Source organism: Ochotona curzoniae, unplaced genomic scaffold, assembly GCF_017591425.1.
Source record: "Ochotona curzoniae isolate NIBS_2020 unplaced genomic scaffold, NIBS_Ocur_1.0 scaffold_1037, whole genome shotgun sequence".
Taxonomy (NCBI): Eukaryota; Metazoa; Chordata; class Mammalia; order Lagomorpha; family Ochotonidae; genus Ochotona; species Ochotona curzoniae.
Window position 1 is genome coordinate 5714474 of NW_024467083.1, and position 9634 is coordinate 5724107.

Sequence of the window (9634 nt, forward strand, 5' to 3'; positions counted from 1 at the left end):
ATCAATAACACAAAGGGATCTTTAGAGAGCGATCCCCCCACTTGCTATAACCTGGTATGGGAATCTTTCAGGTGGCCAGGAACCAAACCAGATGCAGGAATCCCCTTGCAGCACTATCTCACCAGGACTCCTTCACACTTGCAAAGCCAGAGGCCAGGACAGAGTTCTGGAAACAAAGTGGTCTGGGAAGCTCTTTCTGGGAAGTTCACAGAATCTGGATGTCCAAGTCACAACCCAAGGCAAAGGCATCAGAATGACTGTAGGCCAGGCCCAGCACCTGTCTTTTCAATAGACATATGCGCCAGGGTTGAGGTCCACTGGGTTAGCGATCAGGCTCCTTGGCCCAGAACAACTTCCTCTCAGAACTCCTTGACTGGGGAATCCATAGAGCTGGTTCCATGCAGTCAACAGAAGCATTTGTTCCAAAGTCGCCCTGTTGGATACTGGGGACAGTGTGTACCGAGTCAGAGTGGCCCCTGTGCTCAAGAGGTAGAATACATGTAAACACACCAAGCCAAGTAGACAGACCTAGCACAAGCATGAAGGAACTTCAAAACGTTCATTTGGAAAGGTGGCATTACAGGGTGGGCACCCTGCCATAAGCTAAGCTTCTGCCTGCAGTGCCAGCACCCCTTATGGGCACTGGTTCGAGTACTAGGTGCCCCACTTTTGATCCAGCTCCCTGCCTATGGTCTAGAAAAACAGTTGAGGATGGCCCAAAGCCTTTGGACTCTGCTTGTGTGGGAGATGTGGAAGAAAGTCCTGGCTTCTGACTTCAGATTGGCTCAGCTCTGGCCACTGAAGCCATCTGGGGAGTGAACCAGCTGATGGAAGATATTTCTTTTCTTCTCTCTGTAACTCTGCCCTTTAAGTAAAAACAAATCATTTTTTAGTGGCATTAAAAAGCTTTTTTGGTACAAAAATTGTGAAATTCATGCCTAGCTCTTACATAATCTACATTTTCACAAATTTTTTGAAGATCCTTCTTGCAGGCACAGCAAATAAGCTTGGATATAGCTTTTCTTCTTCTCCCCCCCCCATTCTTTTTTTTTTTTTTTGGCTTAATTTGTTTATTTGAAATACGGAGTGACAGAGAAAGACAAAGCAATTTTTCCTTCTGTTGGTTCATTCCTTTAAGTGGACACAACATTTGGGACTCCGTTCTACAAAAAAAAAAAAAGTCCAGTTGAGACTTTGGCCATTGGACTTCACCTCTCATGTGGGGAAGTAGACGCAGTGTCCTAACTTGGTCTAATGCCAACTGGTGAAGGTCAGAGACCATGGGTCTAGATACAAAAATGAGAAATCCCTGTGAATGTCCAGGGTGACATAGCCTGTGCGATGCCTCCCCGACCCTGGGCAGTCGCTGGGCTCTGACATGCTTGTGCACGGTGGCCCAGCTCACTTGCTTCACCAAAGACACCGCTGAGCTCACAAGTTGAGGCAGAGATAAGCAGACTCTGCCTTTAGGTTTTTCCCTTTTATTTCTGAAATGGGATCTTCTCCAAAGTCATAGATGGTTATCTGACAAAGGCTTTGAGAAATGCCTAGCTTTCTTAAGTCTGGAAATGTAACTGGCTCGGCTGCTAGGGTTGATGGGGACAGAAAATGCATGGCTTGGATCTTGTTGTTTGTTCTGATCTGTTTTTGTGCTTGCTTTCTGCAGAGTGACGGGGTGGGGACCTGGGTCCCCAGGTGATAGGAAATTGGCTTATCCACTTAGAATACAGTTTTGCGTAAGTTGACAAGTGACTGTTTCACCTACCGCAACTTTCGAAGCAAACTCAGTAAGTCTAGTGAATCATTCCACGGATTGCATTTCAGTAAACACATCCCAGGATTTAAGTTCTTAAATATCCATCTGACAAGCAGGTCTTTCTCCACAAACAGGAGACTGAGATCTAAAGTTAATCATGCTGGAAATGTCAAGTTTCTGGGCGGTGGGGCGCGCGGGCCACAGCCAGGTGTTGCCAGCCCTCAAAACACATCGCCACCCCCGCACTGCCTGGGGCACCACTCCGAAGCCGATCCCCGGCAACTCAGAGGGAGATGGGAGCTCCCCGACTGACCGTCCCTCGCCACTGTTTCCCCCCTGCAGAGGTCTTTGTAGCTTGGGAGATAAGAACCAAGGCTTAGAGCGGTCCCCCAATGCTCTCCAACGAAAGCGAGACGCGAGTAGGACCTTACGGTTTATTCTCTAGTAACAGAGGTCACCGCCCCAGCCAACCTGCCCCGCGCCCCAACGCGCGGCACCCCAGCCAGCTGCTGCGGAGCTGCCTCCGGCTCCGGCTCCCGACCAGCGTCCACACCTGACCCGGTTTTCCCAGGGGGCTGGGCGGGCTGCGCCGCCCGCTCCGCGCCCTCCGAAGCAACGGGGGAGCCACACAACCAACTATTCACTCCTTCCCAACAAAGGGACACGGAGGGAGGCGGGGTGGGGGGTGGGGGTCCAGCACTCTCTGGGCAAACTTCCCACTTGCCCTCTCTCAGCCGGAGTGCTTCCTGCGGAGCCCCTCGGCCCGGCCTCTCCTCTCTCTCCCCTCCCCAACCTCCACCAGCCTGCGGCCGGCTGGGGTCGGGCCAGGGCCAGGGCCCGCAGATGAGGCAGAAGAGCTTGGCCATGGAGCAGTGGTGCTCGCTGTAGACCGCCTCGGGCCACATCCAGGGGCACCCCCGGAGCGTCCTGGGCCAGCTAGAGTCACCACAAAACCACTGCGCCCCCCACCCCCGGCCCCAACGCCGCCTCCAAAAGAAAACAACTACCACCAGCAGCACCGCTTGACTTTTCCCCAGAGCCTAAACTTTTCAGAAACAAACTTCGCAGCCTGCCTAACCGGGGAGTGCAAGAGGTCCCATCGTCCCGAGAGGAGCAGCACCAGTCCAATGACCACCAAAGACTCACCTCCCCGTTTGGGCGCCCGGGCTTGGGTCTCAGAGGCTCCGCGCGGCCGGCCCCGCACAGCCGGTTCTGCCTCTGCTCTGGGAGCTGAGTCCGCTCATGATCCGCCCGGCGCACCCGCGGAGCAGCCCGCGCTCCGGCTCCAGCTCCCGGCCCGGCCCCAGTCCCGGCGGCAGGAGGCGCAGCTCTGAGCTGGCGCGATGCGCTCTGGCCCTCAACTGGTGATTTGCGGCTGGGCGGCCCCACCCCGGCGAGCCGATTCGCGAAGCCCTACGGAACCCCCCCTTGATATTTGCATTCAACCACCTCGCGTGGCTCTGCTCTGTCTCGACTTTAGGGCTTGACTTTAGAGTCTTCCAGAGTGTACAGGGTCGACCCCTTCCTTGCTGAAGCTCTCCCTAGAGAGAGACAGAACCTTGCCCAATCCACTGCTCTCCACGCCCACGTTATTTAATCACCGGGAGGATTGCTTTGCTGCCTGCAGACACCTGGCTGGCTTTCAGATTAGGGGTTTGATGGGACAAAGACCCAGGTAAACCAAAAATGAACAAGCCACAGGAGCGGGCTTATCAGTCACACTCGCAGGGGTCTGTATGAAAGCCAAGTGTGGGGTGGAGGTGTTTAGTGGGGGGTGAAAATTGAAGCCAACTGCAGGGTTCACGGTCCCCGATTACCAAACCATTGGAGCAGTGCGTGTGTGGACACTCAGTTCAATTCCAGGTAAACTTTACATTACTGTAAAAGGAGAACAAAACAGTATCCTTTAGATATCTTCGTGACCTTGGTTGGAGTAGACACCGGCTTCTTAAAAAAACAGTACTAAGTATACAGGAGGAAAAACTGATCATTGGCCAACATTAAAATTAAGAACTCCTGTTCATGGGGGGAAAAAATTACTAGAAAGCCAAGCTGTGATAAAGTTTAATTGTAGCACATAACACCCAAGACAGGACTTGTATACAGAACGTGAAAAGAACAAGCTCCAAATCAGTGAGAATAGGGAAGAAAATTAAATATAGGAGATGATGTTGGAGCTTAGTAAGCTAAACTGCTGCTGCTTAGGGCACCTGCATCTCTTATCTGAGTGGGTTCAAGTCCCTGCTACTCCAGTTTCAATCCAACTTCCTGCTAATGAGATAAGAAGCAGAAGATGGTCCAAGTGCTTGAGTTCTTGTTACCCACATGAGAGACTCAGATGGAGTTCCTGGCTCCTGGCATTGGCATGAAGCCATTTGGAGAATGAACTAGTCAGTCAGTCTGTCTGTCTGTCTCTCTCTCTCTTACTTTCCTTATAAAAAATTAAGTTTTCATTTGAAAGGCAGAGTTACAGGGGGTGGAAAAGAGAAGGGGAGGAGCGCTTCCATCTGCTGTTTCACTCATGAGATGGCTGCAATGGTCAGGGTTGGGCAAGGCTGAAGCCAGCAGCCAGGTCTTCCACGTGGGTAACAGGGGTCCAAGCACTTGGACCATTTTCACCTGCTTATTCCAAGCCATCAGCAGGGCGCTGGATCAGAAGTGGAGCAACTAGAATACTACACAGCAGTAAGAATGAATGAACTACTTGTATAAGATGAGTGAATCTCACAAATATATTAAGTGAAACTAGATGCAAATAAGTACAGGATATAGAATTGCATTTACAGAAACTTCAAAAGCAGTCAAAATGTATCTTTGGTGCTAATACTGAAGATAATGGTTTTCTCGAGGGATGGGTGGTGACAGAATAGGATCCTAGAGGGGACATCTTGGCACTAATAATCTTCTGTGTCTTAATCCATGTTCTCTTTATCTGGGTGTGTCACTTTTATAAAACATTAACTCTTGTGAGGCTGCCACTGTAACAAGTGGGTAAAGCCACTGCCTGTAGTGGTGGCATCCCACATGGACACCAGTTTGACTCCTGGTGGCTGCTCCATTTTCTATCCAGCTCCCTACTCATGTGTCTGGGAAAGCAGCAGAGGACGGCCCAAATACCTGGATCCTTGCACCCATGCAAGAGACCCAGATGAAGTTTCTGGCTCCTGGATTCAGACCAGCTGAGCTCCAGATGTTGCAGCTGATTGAGGAGTGAACCAGTGTATGGAAGATCTCTCCCTCTCTTTTTGTCTCTGCTTCTCTCTGCCTCTCTCGATAGATAGATAGATAGATATAGATAGATATAGATATATGGACTTATTTATTTTTATTGGAAAGGCAGATTTACAGACAAAAGGAGAGACAGAGAGGAAGATCTTCCATCAGTTGGTTAACTCCCATGCCATCAGTTGGTAACAGCTTGAGCTGAGCCAATCTGAATCTGGGAGCCTGGAGCTTCTTCTGGGTCTCCCAGGTGGTTGCAGGGTTCCAAAGCTTTGAGCCATTCTCGATTGCTTTTCCAGGCCATAAGCAGGGAGCTGGATGGGAAGTGGAGCATCCAGGGTATGAACTGGCACCCCTACCGCTAGCCCCAGATTTCTGTGAGGAGTCAAGGCAATAATGGATGGAAAAGTGTCCAGCACAGTTTTTGTTAGCTCTCAACTAGAGTGGACCACATATTTTACCATTCATCTTCACAAGGTACCTATGAGGGAAGCAGTACCTCTGGACCCCTTGTGTATGGAAGGAAACAGAAAACTTAAGGAGCTTCAGCCAAAATTCATCCAACATGGGCCCAGTGTGGTGGCCTGGTAGCTAAAGTCCTTGCCTTGCATATGCTGGGATCCCATGTGGCTGCCGGTTCTGATACTAGCAGCCCCGCTTCCCATCCAGTTTCCTGCTTGTGGCTTGGGAAAGCAGTGAAGCACAGCCCAGGGCCTTGGGATCCCGCACCCATGTGGGAGACCCAGAAGTGGCTCCTGGCTCCCGGCTTGGGATCAGCACAGCTTCAGTCATTGCGGCCGCTTGGGGAGTGAATCAACAAATGGAAGATTTTCCTCTCTGTCTCTCCTTCTCTTTGTATATCTGCCTTTCCAATAAAAAAAAAAAAAAAATTCAGTCAACACTTTTTGCAGACCCACTATGTGTCAGGATGTGTAGCTGGTGAATCAAATATATTTTAAAATTGTTTATTTATTTATTTTTATTGGAAAAACAGGTTTACAGAGAGAGAAGGAGAGACAGAGAAAGGTCTTCCATCCATTGATTCACTCCCCAAATAGCCACAATGACCTGAGCTTAGACTGTCTGAAGCCGGGAGTCTCGAGTTTCCTCTGGGTTTCCCATGTGGGTGCAGCAACCCAATGACATCTTCTGCTCTTTCCCAGGCACACGAGCAGAAGTGGAGCCGCTAGGACTCAAACTGGCTCCCATAAAGGATGCCTTCACCATACGTGGAAACTTAACCGATTAGTCCTGGTGCTAGCTCTGAATCATGTATTTTAACTTCAAGTTCAGTGGATCTTTCTACCATTCCACAATCTCATTTCACCTTTGTTCCCTGAGCCCAGTACATGGCAAGTGCTCATTGTTTTAACTGATGAGTAATGGGAGTATTTTTAATAGAAGTTTTGATTATGTATTCTCATACTTTACAGAAAGAAACTGAGTGAAGTAGCAATCTCATCTCTGTCTCCCACCTGCCCAGCCCCCTTCTACTGCAGGCAAGCACTGCTATTTAAAACATTGGGCACCACAGGAGTTTTGTGTGTGCCTTTATCTCAACCCTATACAAAAACGTAATGCACTAAGCCCATCATTCCATACTTTTTCTTTTAAAATAACCACTTTGTAATAATTGAACTTGAATTTTTCTCTATACTGGAATCAAGGGACTCCATTTTTTTTTTACTGTGTGGCATTTCTTTGGAAAGGTGTACCATAATTTACTGGGCATGTAGCTTGTTTCCAATCCTTTCCTATGACAAACAATGCCATCATAATATGACATATAACTGTTAATAAACTTCCAGAGGGAAAACTGCTGAAATACAGGGTGTGTGCCTCTATAGCTTTGGTAAATAATGTCAAATTGCCTTCCATCAGAGTTGTACCATTTTATACTCCTTAGCAAGGTAAGAAAACAATTTATTTTTTTTCCCCACAGCCTCATCAGAAAATGAATTTAATTATGATTTGAGAGGGAGAGAGATTGATCTTCACTTCCCTGGGCCAGATTCAGGAGTCAGAAACACAGTCCAGGCCTCCCACTTGGGTGGCAGGAACCCAATCAATTGAGTCATCATCAGCTCTCTCTTGGAGTCTGTACTGTTAGGAAGCTGAGAATCTGGAGCCACAGTTAGGAATCCAACCTAGGCCCTCCAAGTGTGGAATGCGGGCATCTTAACTTCTAGCTACAAGTCCATATGGAGCTTAACTCCTTGCACTATAAATGGCAAATCCCTTTTCAATGACAATACTAAAGAAAAGAAGTGACATATGCAAAGCACATTATTTCAGGAAGTTTAATAAGGAAGGCAGCGGAGTGAATTAGGGAAATGAGAGCCAAGGTGGAGACAGTGATGAGAAGGCTACTGCAGTCACCTTGCTGTCTTATCACATGACAAGGGCTTTCTCTAGGCTTGTGGCAATGGGAACAGAAGTGAAGAACCAAAGCCCCTGCCAAGAAATCATTGGTAAGAGTTAATAATTAGGGACTGGCACAGTAGCCTAGTGGCTGAAGTCCTCGCTTTGCATGTGCTGGGATCCCATTTGGGTGCCAGTTCTAATCTTGGCAGCCTGCCCTTCCATCCAACTCCTTGCTTGCAGCCTGGGAAAGCAGTCAAGGGTGGCCCAAACTCTTGGGTTCCTGCACCCATGTGGGAGTCCTTGAAGAGGCTCCAGACTCCTGATTTAAGATCGGCTCAACACCGGCCATTGTAGTCACTTGGGGAATGAATCAATGGATGGAAGATCTTCTTCTGTCTCTCCTCCTCTCTGTATATCTGACTTTCCAATAAATAAATAAATCTTCAAAAAAAAGAGTTAATAATTAGCAATGACAGTAGTCCCAGCAGCAATAGCTACAATTGGTTTAGGATGCCAAATACTATCCTAGATGCTTTACTGGCCTCAAGCCACAGGTTAGTACCATTATTGCCCCCATTTCACACATGTGAAAAGTGAGTTCTACCAATCAATGTGAATTGACAGGAGATGTTGGTGGCAGCAGTAAGCTTGCCCCCAGCTGTCTGGCAGTGGGTCAAGAGTGGTCAGTCTTCTGTCTGCACACCTGCCTTGATGATAGGTACAGAAGATGCCAGAGAACAGATGCCCCTGGTAGGAGAGCCTTGCATTGAGCATTTCCCTCTTCATACAGCGTCCCTATCCATCAGAGGGGCCAGCATCCCCGTTCTACCGATAAATAACCAAGCCCTGCTCAGATGTCCTGTTCTCCAGGAAACCTTCCCTAGCACCCGACTTCAATTGATCTCTAGTCATAGGCCCCTGGCAGCACCTTTTCCTTTCTGAGATTTGTCACAAGTTTGACACATTTCTTTCTGTTAGTGCTACCTAGTAGCTGATCTATGTCTGGAACCTTGAAACTTTCATTACACTCCCACAAAGCACACAATAGGCTGCCTGCATAGATTGCCAAGAGCGTGGGCTGGGCCAGAAACGACCTTAGGATTCAAGTTTCCCCTATGGTTACAGCTAGCTGACTTGTACATAAAGTTTCCATCAGTAAAGCCCTGGAGTGGTCCAGCCCAGGAGGTGAGCAAAAGAGTGGCACAGCTGTGACCACTGGGCAGGATGAGAAGCCTTGCCAAGCAGCATCCCACCTGGAGAGATCCTTTTCTGTCACCCGAAGGGTTTTCCATCCCACCCAACACCACTAGTTAAAAAGCAGCTGGGGTAGGCATCAGGTACACACCCTTCAAAGGATAGCCAACCCCAATCTCCTAGCCTTGCTGAGCTCCAGGAGGAATAGATAGGGACCATAGATGCTATCATGGATGAAGACCAAACAGGAAATCTGAACTTAAACAGTTGTAGGCAGAAAAAGCTGAGAATTCCCTGAAGTTAACACTCAGTAGACCACTAATAGAAAGAACTGGCTGCTCTATGTGGACCTGCTGAGCAGCAAATGTTGTAGTATTCTTGAAAGGCCTTAGCACCTGGGTTTCTGCCCCTGGAAGAGCTAGCCATGTCCTTGGTGGCCAGAACCCCCACCTCCCAGACAAGGAAGTCCACACCTGCCCCAAGGGATGATAGAAGCTGCATGTCCTCACTGTCAGCAGATTCATGGTAGGAGGCCTGTGGCTTAATTGGGCCTCAGTAAACACTGAGTGAATCATGGGTGAAACCACCTCTTCAGGACCAACCTAATCCGCAAACTCTCGCCTCTGTTGCCCTAATCTAAAGGCTAGCTTTTCATTTATGAACATTCTAGTTTACATTCAGCAACTGGGAGGAGTTACCCTAAATATCTCTGAGGCCACAAAGATCCGGTTGATTTTAGCTTTCTCCTTTGCACAGCTTTCTGTTTTTTCTGACCGTACGTATACACTGGCTGTATTATTTTAAAATGCAACTGTGCAGACAAGTCCACCAACCTAGGATAGCACTGCTCATCATAGGAGATGTAGAGATGAACACCTCACCCAGGACCTTCCAGGTAGTGGGGAACCACACAGGGTGACAGAAGGACGGGGCAGCAACAAAATGCCCCTGTTCTAAAGGGAGGGACTGAAATCCTGGGGGACGGAGAGGGGATGGGGTGAAAACAGACATGAGCTGAGAGATTTCAACCGGGAAAAAATGCTCAACTATGGAACTAGAGAGAGAGAGAAAGCAAATATATGTGAAAACCAAGGGCAA

At 48.5% G+C, this 9634-nt stretch overlaps 1 protein-coding gene across 1 annotated transcript in view; it reads right to left on the reverse strand.

Annotated features, from left to right (window-relative positions):
• Positions 1-2985, reverse strand: part of BCAR3 (BCAR3 adaptor protein, NSP family member) — a 110290-nt gene extending 107305 nt beyond the window's left edge. The window contains exon 1 of the mRNA XM_040998839.1: positions 2903-2985. The gene's annotated coding sequence lies outside the window, so the exon portion shown is untranslated. The remainder of the gene's footprint in view (positions 1-2902) is intronic.
• Positions 2986-9634: the final 6649 nt, after the last annotated feature.